Below are 15,984 nucleotides of genomic sequence, written 5' to 3' on the forward strand. Positions count from 1 at the left end.
ATTTTTTTTTATTTTGCTGCAGATCTCTCTGCCAGAATGATTTTTTTCAGGTTTTAGGGTCTGAAAGAGTGAAAAAAAATTGCACCGCTTTTAGACCCTAAAATCTGGAAAGAATCAGACCGCCAAGGAGGTTAAGCGACTTCTCTTCTCAGTGACAATGCCTCCAGCTGCACTGAAGGTCCTTTCTGACAGGACGCTTTCGGCAGGGCAAGGCAGAAGTTGGATGGCACATTGGAACAGCTCTGGCCACAGGTCAAGCCTGTGCACCCAGTAGTCCAAGGGTTCATCATCGCTGCTCACAGTGTCTACATCCACACTTAAGGCCAGGTAGGCGGCTACCTGCTGGTCCAGGCGTTGGTGGAGGGTGCCTCCAAAGGGCTACGGCAAGGCGTTGGACTAAAGAATGTCTTTATGTCCGACATTACCATGAGATCGCTGGAGCATCCTGTCCTTGCCTGTGTGGACATGGGAAGAGGATTACTGGCAGTGGTACCTTTATTGCGTTGTGCTGTGACATCGCCCTTAAACACATTGTAAAGAGCAGTTGCCAGCTTGTTCTGCACGTGCTGCATCCTTTCTGCCTTTAGGTGAGTTGGTAATAAGTCCACCACTTTGTGCCTGTACTGAGGGTCTAGTAGTGTGACCACTAAGTACAGGTCATTCCCCTTGAGTTTTTTTTATACGGGGGTCCCTCAACAGGCTGGACAGCATGAAAGACGCCATCTGCACAAAGTCGGATCGAGACGTGCTATCCATCTCCTCTTGCTCTTCCTGAGTGACGTTACGTAAGTCCTCTTCCTCCCCACAGCCACGAACAATACCACGGGAATGTGAGGCAGCACAAGCCCCCTGTGACGGCTTCTGCGGTTGTTCTTCTGCCGCCGCCTCTTCCTCCTCCACAGAAACACCTTCCTCATCATCCGAGTCTGACTCATCTTCTTCCCCACATGACTTCTCTTCTTCCTCCTTTTCCCCCTCTGTGCTGCCGCAGGTGTTGAGGGAACATCTGGTTCCAATGAAAATTGCTCCCACGACTCTTCCTGCCGTAACTGTTCCTGTTCACGCTTCTCCACAGCTTGATCCACCACTGTACGCATGGCATGCACCAGTGCGACTCACCAGGTTGGTCACCTCCTCAAATGGCTGCATGAGCCTGCATGCATTTCACATCAGGGTCCAGTTCGGTGGCCAGAACATCCCCATATCCCTAAATTGTGTCCTTCTACTGTAATTGTACAGGTACTGGGTGATGGCTTTCTCCTGGTCTAGCAATGTCTGCAAAGCGTGCCATGGCTGTGTAAGACCGCCTGAAATGCCCAACACAACTTCCTGGCCTGCTTCAGGATGCCCTCTAAGCCAGGCTTAGAGGACGTCCTGAAGCAGGCCAGGAAGCTGTGTTACATGGCTGCACATTGTGAAGGAGGAAGAGGAGAAGGAGGGTGGCTTTTCTTTTGTGTGGTTTTGCTCAGGTGTTCTTCCCATTGCTGTTTGTGCCTTTTCTCCAGGTGCCTCTCCTCAGATGGCAGCACCAGTAGAGTTGAACTGCCACTCAGCCAAGGAGGAGGAGGAGGACAACAGCAAAGAGGAGGAGTAGGAGAGGAGGTGACAAGAGGCCTGCCTGCAAGCCGTGGAGGTGTCACTAGTAGTGTTGGGCGAACATCCAGAAGTTCGGGTTCGGGGTGGTTCGACCGAACATGCCCCCGATATTCGGCATGTTCGGGCCGAACCCCGAACCCAACCCGAACATGTCCCTTTGGGGCCCCCTATAGGGTCCCAGCATAAAGGGAGAGCATGCCCTGAGCGTGGGGGGGGGGGGGGTCGGAAATGCCCCCCACTCCTCCCCGCTAAGCTCTCCCTTCTGCTGGACCCTATAAAATTAAATTTAAGTCCCCCGAAGGTACCTTGCAGGCTGGCAGGAGGAGGGCAGGAAGCGGGCAGCCGGAGAGCATAGGCGCTAGTACCATCTGATACTTCCGCCCTCTCTCTGACGCACTTCCTGTTTACATTTGTAAGTCACGTCAAGAGAGAGCAGAAGTACCGCGATGACGCATACGAGGGTACGTGTCATCGCGGTACTTCTGCTCTCTCTTGACGTGACTTACAAATGTAAACAGGAAGTGCGTCAAAGAGAGGGCGGAAGTATCAGATGGTACTAGCGCCTATGCTCTCCGGCTGCCCGCTTCCTGCCCTCCTCCTGCCAGCCTGCAAGGTACCTTCGGGGGACTTAGATTTAATTTTATAAGGTCCAGCAGAAGGGAGAGCTTAGCGGGGAGGGGTGGGGGCATTTCCGACCCCCCCCCCCCCCCCCCGCGCTTGGGGCATGCTCTCCCTTTATGCTGGGACCCTATAAGGGGCTTTGTTCGGCCGGACACGGCTGTGTTCGGCCGAACAAAGAAGGCCTGTTTGGGTTCGGGCAGCGTGGCCGAGCACCCTCCCGAACACCATGAGGTGTTCGAGGGGTGCCGAACCGAACCCGAACAGGCCAAAATCCGGGCGAACCCGAACAGTGGCGAACACTGTTCGCCCATCACTAGTCACTAGTTGGTCCGCTGCGCAGCCACGCACTCCCTGCTTGCCATCGTCCACCAGGTTAACCCAATGGGCTGTGTAAGTAATATAGCGGCCCTGACCGTGCTTGGAAGACCAGGCACCCGTGGTCAGGTGGACTCTTGACCCAACGATGTTCGCCAGAGATTACACCACTTGCGTCTGAACTTCACGGTACAGTTTGTGTATCGCCTTTCTAGAAAAATAAGTGCGGCCTGGTATCTTCCACTGCGGCGTCCCAATGCAGTGGTGCTCATCAGAGCTAGGCTATTCGAGATACTCGGATATCCTAGCTCTTTTTTCACTATTCGAGCTTGAATACTGAGCTCGAATAGTATTAGCTATCCGGGCTGTGCTATCCGAGCGCACTCGGATAGCAAGCAGCTATCCGGAGATATCCTAGCTATCCGAGCTCGGATAGCGTCACGAGCTCGGATAGCGTCACTACAGACGTCACCTCAAGTCCTCACAAGCGAATCAGAGGGCTCCCAGCCCTCTGACTGCAGCCAATCACAGAGGGGGAGCCTGGCTAAGCCCCCCTCTATAAATAGCGGACGCCATCTTTCCTCATTCGTCCTGCTTGCGACTTACTGACTGATAGGGCTCGATTCACAAAGCGGTGATAACCCAGTTAAAGACTTTAGGCGTGATAACCATTTTTATCATGCCTAAACTCAGTTTAGGCATGATAAGTTTAGGCATGATAAGTCTAGGCATGATAAGTTTAGATAAGTTTAGATCGCGCGCAAAGTCCCGCACGCAAAGCAGCGCCATTAAACTCTATGCAAAGTGCACCAGACTTTGCTAGCGCAAAACTTTTGATCAGCTGTGCACTGCGGTGCTAACCCAGTTGGTGCTTAAACTTATCACGCCTAAAAACTTATCACACCTAAACTTATCACACCTAAACTTATCACGCCTAAACTGAGTTTAGGCGTGATAAAGGGCTTTTCACTAGCGTGCTAACTGTTAGCACCGCTTTGTGAATCAGGCCCCTAGTACTGAGAGATTGCTCCAGTGCTTTTTGTCTGTGTGCAAGTGCATTTCTATTGTTCTAAATCTAGCGTTTTTACACTCCAACACTTGATATTCCACTGTATTGCTTTGTATTGTAGATAGATTGTATTTTAGGCAGTTTAGTTTGTGTGATTACTAGGGACTAGGGAGGGAGACAGTCTGTCACTGGTGCTGCTGCAGGCCTGCAGCCAGCAGCTAGGCCCTGTGCCTAGGCAAGGCAGCCTGCCCTGCTCTGTGCTCTAGTCTCTACCTTACCTGTGCTCTCACCTGTTCTACTCTACTCCTGTACTACTACTTCTGTGTTAGATAGATTATTGTACTTTTTTGTAGTTAGCAAGGCCCAGCTTTACTGCTATACCTGTCCTGCTGTATCTGCTCTCTGTAATCTAGTCACACCTGTTCTATTATTTAGCTAGATCCTTCTATTGTTTAGTTAGTAATACTGTAGTGTACTGTACTCTAGTCTATGTGTAGGGAACATCCGTCAATGCGTTACCTAGGGTCTTTGTGTGCGAAGTGCACATCTGCGCTGTCCGCACCCTCTCGTTAGTGCTACACCCGTCCTATTGTTTATATATTACTTCTATTGTGTATTCGCTGAATTGTACTGTAGTCTGTGTATAGGGACACCGTCAGTCAGCGTCAGCTAGGGTCTTTGGGCTCGATTCACAAAGCGGTGCTAACAGTTAGCACGCTGGTGAAAAGCCCTTTATCATGCCTAAACTCAGTTTAGGCATGATAAGTTTAGGTGTGATAAGTTTAGGTGTGATAAGTTTAGGCATGATAAGTTTAGGTGTGATAAGTTTAGGCATGCTAAGTTTAAGCACCAACTGCGTTAGCACCGCAGTGCACAGCTGATCAAAAGTTTTACGCTAGCAAAGACTGGTGCACTTTGTATAAAGTTTAATGGCGCTGCTTTGCGTGCGGGACTTTGCAAGCGATCTAAACTTATCTAAACTTAGCATGCCTAAACTTATCACACCTAAACTTATCACACCTAAACTTATCACGCCTAAACTGGCTTTTCACCAGCATGGTGCAATGGTTATCATGCCTAAAGTCTTTTAGGCATGCTAACTGGGTTAGCACCGCTTTGTGAATCGAGCCCCTTGTGTGTGCAGTGCACATCTGCACTGTTTGCACCCTCTCGTTAATGCTACACCCGTCCTATTGTTTGTATATTACTTCTATTGTGTATTCACTTAATTGTACTGTAGTCTGTGTATAGGGACACCGTCAGTCAGCGTCAGCTAGGGTTTTTGTGTGCGCACTGCGCACTCTCTCGTTAGCGCTACACCGATCTCTGCTGTAGAGTACACCTGTCCGTCACCTCACACACCCACCACCACCAGTCCCACCCCATTAAAGTACCCCACTTGTCCCACCCACCTTTACATACATAAGTTTTTTTTTTCATTTTTATAATATTAAAAATATACGATGTCTGGCACTGGCAGCCGCGGTTTGGGCAGGGGCAGCAAGGGCAGCAAGGGCATCGCCAAGAGAGGAGGTCGAGGGCGTGGCAGCCGCGCCACCACCACCATGCGCAGTTCTGCGTCTGCACCAGTGGCTATTCCGCCATTAGCCACTGGCCGTGGACGCTTTGGCCGCCCAACAGCTGGGAGTTAGTGTTGGGCGAACACCTGGATGTTCGGGTTCGCGAACGTTCGCCGAACATGGCCGCGATGTTCGGGTGTTCGCGCCGAACTCTGAACATAATGGAAGTCAATGGGGACCCAAACTTTCGTGCTTTGTAAAGCCTCCTTACATGCTACATACCTGTTTTTACATACAAATGTACAGGGTATGTGCACCTTGGGAGTGGGTACAAGAGGAAAATTTTTTTTAGCAAAAAGAGCTTATAGTTTTTGAGAAAATCGATTTTAAAGTTTCAAAAGGAAAACTGTCTTTTAAATGCGGGAAATGTCTGTTTTCTTTGCACAGGTAGCATGCATTTTGCCGCCATGCAGTCATAAATGTAATAAAGATAAGAGGTTCCATAAACAGGGACCGGCAACGCTAACCCAGCAGCAGCACACGTGATGGAACAGGAGGAGGCGCAGGAGGAAAAGGCCACGCTTTGAGACACAACAACCCAGGCCTTGCATGAGGACAAGAAGCGTGCGGATAGCATGCATTTTGCCGCCATGCAGTCATAAATGTAATAAAGATAAGAGGTTTCATAAACAGGGACCGGCAACGCTAACCCAGCAGCAGCACACGTGATGGAACAGGAGGAGGCGCAGGAGGAGAAGGCCACGCTTTGAGACACAACAACCCAGGCCTTGCATGAGGACAAGAAGCGTGCGGATAGCATGCATTTTGCCGCCATGCAGTCATAAATGTAATAAAGATAAGAGGTTCCATAAACAGGGACCGGCAACGCTAACCCAGCAGCAGCACACGTGATGGAACAGGAGGAGGTGCAGGAGGAGAAGGCCACGCTTTGAGACACAACAACCCAGGCCTTGCATGAGGACAAGAAGCGTGCGGATAGCATGCATTTTGCCGCCATGCAGTCATAAATGTAATAAAGATAAGAGGTTCCATAAACAGGGACCGGCAACGCTAACCCAGCAGCAGCACACGTGATGGAATAGGAGGAGGCGCAGGAGGAGAAGGCCACGCTTTCAGACACAACAACCCAGGCCTTGCATGAGGACAAGAAGCGTGCGGATAGCATGCATTTTGCCGCCATGCAGTCATAAATGTAATAAAGATAAGAGGTTCCATAAACAGGGACCGGCAACGCTAACCCAGCAGCAGCACACGTGATGGAACAGGAGGAGGCGCAGGAGGAGAAGGCCACGCTTTGAGACACAACAACCCAGGCCTTGCATGAGGACAAGAAGCGTGCGGATAGCATGCATTTTGCCGCCATGCAGTCATAAATGTAATAAAGATAAGAGGTTCCATAAACAGGGACCGGCAACGCTAACCCAGCAGCAGCACACGTGATGGAACAGGAGGAGGCGCAGGAGGAGAAGGCCACGCTTTCAGACACAACAACCCAGGCCTTGCATGAGGACAAGAAGCGTGCGGATAGCATGCATTTTGCCGCCATGCAGTCATAAATGTAATAAAGATAAGAGGTTCCATAAACAGGGACCGGAAACGCTAACCCATCACAGATGATCATTGTTCATGTTACTTGGTTGGGGTCCAGGAGTGTTGCATAGTCGTTTCCAATCCAGGATTGATTCATTTTAATTTGAGTCAGACGGTCTGCATTTTCTGTGGAGAGGCAGATACGCCGATCTGTGACGATGCCTCTGGCAGCACTGAAACAGCGTTCCGACATAACGCTGGCTGCCGGGCAAGCCAGCACCTCTATTGCGTACATTGCCAGTTCGTGCCAGGTGTCTAGCTTCGATACCCAATAGTTGAAGGGTGCAGATGGATTGTTCAACACAGCTACGCCATCTGACATGTAGTCCTTGTCCTTGACCATCTTCTCCAGGCGATCGGTGTTGGAGGTGGATCTGCACGCTTGCTGTTCTGTGGGCTGCTGCATGGGTGTCAGAAAATTTTCCCACTCCAAGCACACTGCCGATACCATTCCCTTTTGGGCACTAGCTGCGGCTTGTGTTGTTTGCTGCCCTCCTGGTCGTCCTGGATTTGCGGAAGTCAGTCTGTCGGCGTACAACTGGCTAGAGGAGGGGGAGGATGTCAATCTCCTCTCTAAAGTCTCCACAAGGGCCTGCTGGTATTCTTCCATTTTGACCTGTCTGACTCTTTCTTCAAGCAGTTTTGGAACATTGTGTTTGTACCGTGGATCCAGAAGGGTATAAACCCAGTAATTGGTGTTGTCCAGAATGCGCCCAATGCGTGGGTCGCGTTCAATGCAGTCTAGCATGAATTGAGCCATGTGTGCCAGAGTCCTGCCAGAATCCTCATCATCCTCTTGTGAGCGTTGTGATAGTTGTTGTGATGCATCATAGTCATCACCTTCTTCCTGGTCTGCTTCTGCTGACCATTCGCGCTGAATTGTGGAAGTCCAACGTGCACCGCTCTGGCCCTCGTCAGTGGTGGCATGAAATTCCTGCTCCAACTCCAGCTGTTCCTCCTCCTCTTCTTTGTCATAGCTGCTGGGGCCAGCGTTTCCTGAGGCGGATGGCCTGATGTTGGTACCATAACGCTGATCGTTTTCTCCTTCAGATTCCCCCAGTTGCATCATGACAGCTGTTTCCTTGATTTTCAACATTGACTTCTTCAGTAAACACAGCATTGGTATGGTAATGCTGACTGAAGAGTTGTCACTGCTCACAAGCAAGATGGATTGCTCAAAATTTTGGAGGACTTGGCAGAGGTCCAACATGTTGGCCCAATCGGATCCACAGAAGCTTGGCAGCTGTCCGGATGCGCCACGGTACTGCGCCGTCATGTACTGGACCACTGCACTCTTCTGCTCGCAAAAGCGGGCTAGCATGTGCAGCGTAGAATTCCAGGGCGTAGGGACATCACACAGCAAGCGATGGTGGGGGAGATTGAAGCGCTCCTGCATCTTGGCGAGTGCCCCCGAAGCAGTACTGGAATTTCTGCAATGTTTGGCCACTCGTCGCACCTTCAACAGAAGATCGGCCATGCCTGGGTATGTCCTCAGGAACCGCTGAACTACTAGGTTAATCACGTGCGCCAGGCAAGGGATGTGTGTCAGCTTAGCCAACCTTAAAGCACGAATGAGATTACTCCCATTATCACACACAACCATGCCCGGTTTCAGGTCCAGCGGTGCCAGCCACAAATCCGTCTGTTCCTTTATTCCCCTCCAAATTTCCTCCCCTGTGTGCTGCTTATCCCCAAGGCAGATCAGCTTCAGCAACACTTGCTGACGCATGCCAACAGCTGTGCTGCACTGCTTCCACGATCCTACTGCTGCTGGGTTAGCGTTTCCGGATGAGGTACAGCTTTGAGATGCGTTGGAGGAGAAGGAGTCAGAGAGGTAGGTGCTGCTGTTGTTATCCAGTGGGAGGGACGGCGGTGCAGCTGTTTGCGGCGTGGGCAACACCCGCGCCGTAGCAGGTGAGGAATCGCTGCCAGGCTCCACAAGGTTCACTCAGTGCGCGGTAAGGGAGATGTATCGACCCTGGCCGAACGCACTCGTCCAGGTGTCAGTGGTGAGGTGAACCTTGCAGGCAACGGCATTCTTCAAGCTTCGGGTTATTTTGCTGACCACGTGCTCATGCAACTCAGGCAGTGCAGAGCGCGCAAAGTGGTAGCGGCTGAGAACCACGTAACGTGGGATGGCCACTGACATCATGCCCTTGAAGCTGTTTGTCTCCACCACTCGATATGGCAGCATTTCGCAGGCCAGAAGCTTGGCTATGCTGGCTGTTAGTGCCACGGCCCGGGGGTCATTTGCTGGCAATTTCCTCTTGCGCTCAAACATCTCCGAGACAGACAACTAAACCGTAGGGCTGCACACTGAAGGGCTGTTGGTTGTTGTGTTTGATGAAGACTGGGAGACCTCAAGAGCACTATTCCGGAAAGTGACAGTGTCAGCGTCGTCTGATGTTTGTGAATGTTGTTGTGAACCACGCAATGGCTGGGCTACTACTGCTGCTGAGGAGGGTCTGGTGGTGAGTCTGGTGACCCCAAGGGAGGCAGTGTTGCTGGTACCCTGTCCTGGCGCCCACAGAGTGGGATGTTTGGATACCATGTGGCGGGTCATGCTGGTGGTGGAGAGGTTGTTAATATTTTTCCCCCTGCTCAGGCGGGTCTTGCACACCTTGCAAATCACCATGGTACCATCCTCACTGCAGTCTTCAAAGAAAGGCCAGACTTTGGAGCACCTGCCTTGCTGGCGATTTCTGTTTGCGCCTCTTTTGCGTCTCACTTGAACTTCCACGCTTGTGGTGCCTGAAATTTCGCGCCGCCTACCTTGTTGCACAAGGCGAACTCGTGCAGCAGTGGGTTCTTCAACAGACTCATCTGTGCTGCTGCTACGACGGCGATGTTCTCCTTCACATATAAAATCTGGGTCTCTGTCAACATTGTCCATACCCTCCTCCTCTTCCATCTCCTCAAACTCGTCATATGTGATTGTGGGCCGCCACCGTGGAGTAGAGCTCCCCAGAACAACCTCTGCGCAGCTCACTCCAACGTCGTCTTCCAGATCTTCTCGGCCGACCTCCTGCAATTGAAACCCCTCCTGCCCAACTTGCTCTGGGATTTGGGTTTCAAAGTCCTCAGACTCGCCTTGCATTTCAGTGCGCGGTGCATTTCCCACACTAAATGGTTGTGAATCCGGGCACAAAATTTCTGGCTGTTCCATTGACCTTTGAAAGGTGGAAGTTTGTTGGGCTGGGAATAGCTCCTGCGAATACCCCATTGTGTCCTGAGGAAATTCTTCGGACTGGTTATTTGGCAGTTGTGTGCGTGGTGTCGCTGCCGGTTGTGTCAGCTTTGTGCCCACTGGCTCCTTGTAACTGGCTGAGGACTCGGACCTCGTGCGTGATGTGCTGGTGCTGCTTAACCCACTGCTGGGCGCTTGAGAGGTCATCCAATTAATTATCTGGTCCTGTTCTTTTGGATTTGTGAGGGTTGATTTCCTGGACAACATGGGCGGTATTGAGTGGGTTTTCTTCGGTGCTCCACTGTGGCCTGTACGTGAACCATCAGGGGAAACACCTCTTCCCTTGCCCCTCCCTCTTTCACAGGATTTCTTCTTCATTTCACTTATCCTTAAAGTACACGCTGACTGGCAGCAGTACAGTGGCAGTGCAGAAATGCTATACAGTGGCGGGTGAGCGGTGTACTACTATTCCCAGCAGCGACACAGAGCACAATGCTATACAGTGGTGGGTGAGCGGTGTACTACTATTCCCAGCAGCGACACAGAGCACAATGCTATACAGTGGTGGGTGGGTGAGTGGTGTACTACTGTTCCCAGCAGCGACACAGAGCACAATGCTATACAGTGGTGGGTGAGCGGTGTACTACTGTTCCCAGCAGAGACACAGAGTGGCAGTAAACACAATGCTATACAGTGGTGGCTGAGCGGTGTACTACTGTTCCCAGCAGCGACACAGAGCACAATGCTATACAGTGGTGGGTGAGCGGTGTACTACTATTCCGAGCAGCGACACAGAGCACAATGCTATACAGTGGTGGGTGGGTGAGCGGTGTACTACTGTTCCCAGCAGCGACACAGAGCACAATGCTATACAGTGGTGGGTGAGCGGTGTACTACTGTTCCCAGCAGAGACACAGAGTGGCAGTAAACACAATGCTATACAGTGGTGGCTGAGCGGTGTACTACTGTTCCCAGCAGCGACACAGAGCACAATGCTATACAGTGGTGGGTGAGCGGTGTACTACTGTTCCCAGCAGAGACACAGAGTGGCAGTAAACACAATGCTATACAGTGGTGGCTGAGCGGTGTACTACTGTCCCCAGCAGCGACACAGAGCACAATGGTATACAGTGGTGGGTGAGTGGTGTACTACTGTTCCCAGCAGCGACACAGAGCACAATGCTATACAGTGGTGGCTGAGCGGTGTACTACTGTTCCCAGCAGCGACACAGAGCACAATGCTATACAGTGGTGGGTGAGCGGTGTACTGCTGTTCCCAGCAGAGACACCGAGTGGCAGTAAACACAATGCTATACAGTGGTGGCTGAGCGGTGTACTACTGTTCCCAGCAGCGACACAGAGCACAATGGTATACAGTGGTGGGTGAGTGGTGTACTACTGTTCCCAGCAGCGACACAGAGCACAATGCTATACAGTGGTGGGTGAGCGGTGTACTACTGTTCCCAGCAGAGACACAGAGTGGCAGTAAACACAATGCTATACAGTGGTGGCTGAGCGGTGTACTACTGTTCCCAGCAGCGACACAGAGCACAATGCTATACAGTGGTGGGTGAGCGGTGTACTACTGTTCCCAGCAGAGACACAGAGTGGCAGTAAACACAATGCTATACAGTGGTGGCTGAGCTGTGTACTACTGTTCCCAGCAGCGACACAGAGCACAATGGTATACAGTGGTGGGTGAGTGGTGTACTACTGTTCCCAGCAGAGACACAGAGCACAATGCTATACAGTGGTGGGTGAGCGGTGTACTGCTGTTCCCAGCAGAGACACCGAGTGGCAGTAAACACAATGCTATACAGTGGTGGCTGAGCGGTGTACTACTGTTCCCAGCAGCGACACAGAGCACAATGGTATACAGTGGTGGGTGAGTGGTGTACTACTGTTCCCAGCAGCGACACAGAGCACAATGCTATACAGTGGTGGGTGAGCGGTGTACTACTGTTCCCAGCAGAGACACAGAGTGGCAGTAAACACAATGCTATACAGTGGTGGCTGAGCGGTGTACTACTGTTCCCAGCAGCGACACAGAGCACAATGCTATACAGTGGTGGGTGAGCGGTGTACTACTGTTCCCAGCAGTGACACAGAGCACAATGGTATACAGTGGTGGGTGAGTGGTGTACTACTGTTCCCAGCAGCGATACAGAGCACAATGCTATACAGTGGTGGGTGAGCGGTGTACTACTGTTCCCAGCAGAGACACAAAGTGGCAGTAAACACAATGCTATACAGTGGTGGCTGAGTGGTTTACTACTGTTCCCAGCAGCGACACAGAGCACAATGGTATACAGTGGTGGGTGAGTGGTGTACTACTGTTCCCAGCAGCGACACAGAGCACAATGCTATACAGTGGTGGGTGAGCGGTGTACTACTGTTCCCAGCAGTGACACAGAGCACAATGGTATACATTGGTGGGTGAGTGGTGTACTACTGTTCCAAGCAGCGATACAGAGCACAATGCTATACAGTGGTGGGTGAGCGGTGTACTACTGTTCCCAGCAGAGACACAGAGTGGCAGTAAACACAATGCTATATAGTGTGGGTGAGCGGTGTACTACTGTTCCCAGCAGCGACACAGAGCACAATGCTATACAGTGATGGGTGAGCGGTGTACTACTGTTCCCAGCGGAGACACAGAGTGGGAGTAAACACAATGCTATACAGTGGTGGCTGAGCGGTGTACTACTGTTCCCAGCAGCGACACAGAGCACAATGCTATACAGTGGTGGGTGAGTGGTGTACTACTTTTCCCAGCAGAGACACAGAGTGGCAGGTAAACACAATGCTATATAGTGTGGGTGAGCGGTGTACTACTATTCCCAGCAGCGACACAGAGCACAATGCTATACAGGGTGAGCGGTGTACTACTGTTCCCAGCAGACACACAGAGTGGCAGTAAACACAATGCTATATAGTGTGGGTGAGCGGTGTACTACTGTTCCCAGCAGCGACACAGAGCACAATGCTATACAGGGTGAGCGGTGTACTACTGTTCCCAGCAGAAAGACACAGAGTGGCAGTAAACACAATGCTATATAGTGTGGGTGAGCGGTGTACTACTATTCCCAGCAGCGACACAATGACCGGGGGACCCTGGCTAGCCTGGCTGGAGAGAGAACTACCCTGCCTGCCTACCCAAAGCTAAACCCACAGACAAATGGCGGAGAAATGACGTGGATCGGGTATTTATTTACCCGAACCACGTGACCCGTTCGGCCAATCAGAGCGTGTTCGGGTCCGAACCACGTGACCCGTTCGGCCAATCACAGCGCTAGCCGAACGTTCGGGTAACGTTCGGCCATGCGCTCTTAGTTCGGCCATGTGGCCGAACAGTTTGGCCGAACACCATCAGGTGTTCGGCCGAACTCGAACATCACCCGAACAGGGTGATGTTCTGCAGAACCCGAACAGTGGCGAACACTGTTCGTTCAACACTACTGGGAGTCACACTGCAGAGACACAGCAGCAGCAGCGTGTGGCACAGATCCCACCGCCAGGTCGTAGCTGTCCTATTGAGGAGAAGGACGCAGACGCTGTGGTGGAACTGATGGTGGATGAGCAGGCCACCATTAGCTCTGGAACCGAGTCCTCCACCCCCGCCACCACTCCTGTTCGCAAGAGCAGCAGCAGCCGACCAGCACTGCCTGGGGGGGGGGAGGAGTGCAGTTCTCCAGCCCCAGCGGGCAACACCAACACCCTGTCACTCAGCAGCACCTTCTTGTTATCCCCAAGCACAGCGGGGCTATGGAGTGCTGTTGCGGCAGAATTGGATGAGGAAGGAATGCTCATGGGCACTTTGGGGGATGATGCTTTGGACAGTCAGACAGTGGTGACTGTCCATCCGCCCATGCATGCAGAAGGGGAGTTTGGGGGATCCCAACAGGACATGTTTGTGGAGGGGGAGGATGTTGATGACAGGGTGAAGGACAGAGACTGGGTGCCACGTCCTGGGAGTGGGGATGTCATCAGCTCTGAGGAGCAGGATGCGTCTGTGGGCCTTGCTAGAAGGATCAGCATCGCAGGCATGGGCAGGATCACAAGTGGGTGTGGTATGCAGGCCACACAGCGTGCTGATCTGGAGACGAGTTCTGCCAGTGCCACCACCAGCTGCACCAAGACCCCCCCCAACCACCACAGGGAGACCAGCGGCAGCAGCACCTTCCAGCTGAAGGGGCAACTTCACCTCCCCAATTTGGAATTATTTCACCCTGCCATATGTGGAGTGCAAGTATGCCACCTGCAAACAGTGCCGCCAGCAGCTCAGCAGAGGGAAGGAGCCCTCTGCGTTTGGCACCACCTCTCTGGTCAACCATCTTGCAGGGAAACACTTTCATGAGCATGAGGAGTTCGTGAAGTTGAAGGAAGTTGGCAGTGGCAGACCCGCCACCACTGCGAAGCCGTCGGCAGCAGCCACCCGCCCTCCTCCACCTCCTCCAGCAGCACCAGCAGGAGTGCGTCAGAAACGCACTGCTCCTCCTCTCTCTGCAACTCCTGCTGCCGACACTGAGGCCTGTTCTGGCAGCCAGTCCTCAGTGGCCTCCTCTGCTCCCTCTACTGATTCCCGTGCCAGCAAAAGGCGTCGCCAGACCCTGCTCAGCGACACCTTCCAGGGGGTGGTCAGGGTTCTGCCTCCCAGCAGCCGTCGCGTGCGTCAGCTGAACGGCTTGCTGGCACGGGCCATGTGCTCCCAACTCCTGCCTTATTCCCTTGTGCAGGAGGGGAGCGACATGCGTGCGCTCATGATGTGTGCAGCCCCCAATTGGCCAATGCCCAGCCGACATTATTTTTCACGCACGGCCATCCCTGCACTTCACCGCTCTGTGATGGCCAATGTGGGAAGAGGGATGGATCACGTGGTGGGTCAACGGGTCCACGTCACCATGGACTCGTGGAGCAGCCGGTTTGGGACAGGCCGCTATCTGTCCTTCATCGCGCATTGGGTCAGCTTGGTGGAAGGGGGTGAGGAGGGGGGAGCAGCATCGGGCACTGTCAGAGCAGCAGCAGCAACAACGCAGTGGGTGGTGCCACCATGCAGGGTCAGCGGAATTGCAGCAGCTTCCTCTGATCCGCTTCCATCCTCTGGCACACCAGCCCAAACCCCCCGTCTCAGCAGCAGCGTGAAGCCCCGCCACTGCCAAGCGCTGCTGGAATTGATCAGCCTGGGGAAGACCAAACTGACGGCGAACCACGTCCTGGCCAAACTCTGAGAGTAGGAGAGGAATTGGCTGACCCCCAGAGGCCTCAGAGTCAGAGAGGTGGTGTCTGACAATGGGGCAAACCTTGTTGCTGCCATCAACAAGGGAGACCTGACCCACATCCCCTGCCTGGCGCACGTCCTAAACCTGGTAGTCCAAAAGTTCCTGCGGACCAACCAGAGGATGGACCGACTCCTTGAGGCGGCAAGGAAGGTTGTGCGTCACTTCCGGCACTCGCCTGCAGCCGTGGCGAGCCTAGAAGAGGCGCAGAAGGAGCTGCACCTGCCACAGCACCGGCTCATGCTCGATGTTCCAACTCGCTGGAACTCCACCCTGGCGATGTTGGAGCGTCTGGTTGAACAGAGGCAGGCTGTCAGCCAGTACGTTGCACGGGCAACCATTGCCTCCCTCACTGCAACTGGGCGTGCCGCCACCAACCTCCCGTCCATCATCTCCACGGAGGACTGGGGGCACATGCAGCAGGTGTGCTCAGTCCTGGCACCCTTCCTGCAGGCCACCAACATGGTGAGCAGGGACCATGCAATGGTGTGCGAGTGGGCTGCCGATGATGTACCAGCAGACGTGGCCAGACTCTTCCCAATGGCAGCGCACATGCTGAGGTGCCTGCGCAAGGACCCAAGGGTCATCCAGATGAAGAAGAGGGAGGACATCTGGATCTGCATGATGCTGGACCCACGTCTGAAGGGAAAGCTCAGCCAGTTCCTGCCTGCAGGAGGAGACCGTGCACAACAAATGAGGGATTTGCAGCTGTCCCTTGTTGAGCGCTTGCAGGAAGCCTTCCCTGAGCCATCCACCCCCACTGTCCAGCCAACACAGAGGCAGCAGCAGGTGCCTGCATCCACCAGCAGCAAGCGTACACGCACCACAGACCTGCTGTCTCTGACCAAC

This window comes from Hyperolius riggenbachi, chromosome 3 (genome assembly GCF_040937935.1).
Source record: "Hyperolius riggenbachi isolate aHypRig1 chromosome 3, aHypRig1.pri, whole genome shotgun sequence".
Taxonomy (NCBI): Eukaryota; Metazoa; Chordata; class Amphibia; order Anura; family Hyperoliidae; genus Hyperolius; species Hyperolius riggenbachi.